The 868-nt window shown below is 47.5% G+C and overlaps 1 pseudogene; it reads right to left on the bottom strand.

Annotated features, from left to right (window-relative positions):
* Positions 1–305: 305 nt before the first annotated feature.
* LOC116862298 lies at positions 306–868 on the bottom strand (annotated as a pseudogene).

The following is an 868-nucleotide window of genomic DNA, read 5'->3' on the forward strand; positions in this document are numbered from 1 at the left end:
ATCTGGGTGGACTGTGCTGCCTACTGTGTGCCTCTGGGATTCCTGTGTAGTTGGTAAGAATCAGGATATTTGTGATTCATTGGTATTTAAGGACGGGAATAAACAATGTGAGTGGCACTGTATTTTGTGCATTTTAGTATAATTATTTTACCACTAGAACACATTTTTGAAGTCAGAGAGTGAAGAGGTAAGCACAGAATCATGGGTGCAGAGAGAGTCCCTGAGGGAAACTGTTCTATGGGGAGGAATCCCCAGACCCTGACAGGAAACCTCCCAATAACCTCCATCTGAATCTACTCCTGATCTTAAAGACAGAATTGATGATTAGTGTGCACCTCCTGGTGGTCCAGATCCCTCCTACAGTAAGGTTTGTGTCTGGGCTTGCACTGCAGTCTCCTCACTGTGTCTGTTGCACAGTAATCCAGGGCTGTGTCCTGGGCTCTGAAGCTGTTCATCTGCAGATAGAGCACGTTCTTGCCGTTGCCTCTGGAAATGGTGAATCGGCCCTTCACAGAGTCTGTATAGTATATGCTACTTCCATCATAGCTAATCCATGTGACCCACTGCAGCCCCTTCCCTGGATCCTGGCAGACCCATTTCATGTGGTAGCTACTTAAGGTTAATCCAGAGGCTTCACAGGAGAGTCTCAGGGACCCCTGAGGTTTCAGGGGGTCCCCCATATTCCACAAGCTGCACCTCACACTGGACACCTGCAGACACAAGACGTCCTGGTCAGGAAACTGCCACACGTCCATGGTTTTCTCTCCGCAATGTCTCTTTCTCACCATGAATTACCTTTTAAAAGAGCAACAAGAAAAACCCAGCCAAGCGTAAGCTCCATAGTGAATTGTCCATGTTCTGTCTTGAT

Source organism: Lontra canadensis, unplaced genomic scaffold (assembly GCF_010015895.1).
Source record: "Lontra canadensis isolate GAN:19392208 unplaced genomic scaffold, GSC_riverotter_1.0 scaffold231, whole genome shotgun sequence".
Classification (NCBI taxonomy): domain Eukaryota; kingdom Metazoa; phylum Chordata; class Mammalia; order Carnivora; family Mustelidae; genus Lontra; species Lontra canadensis.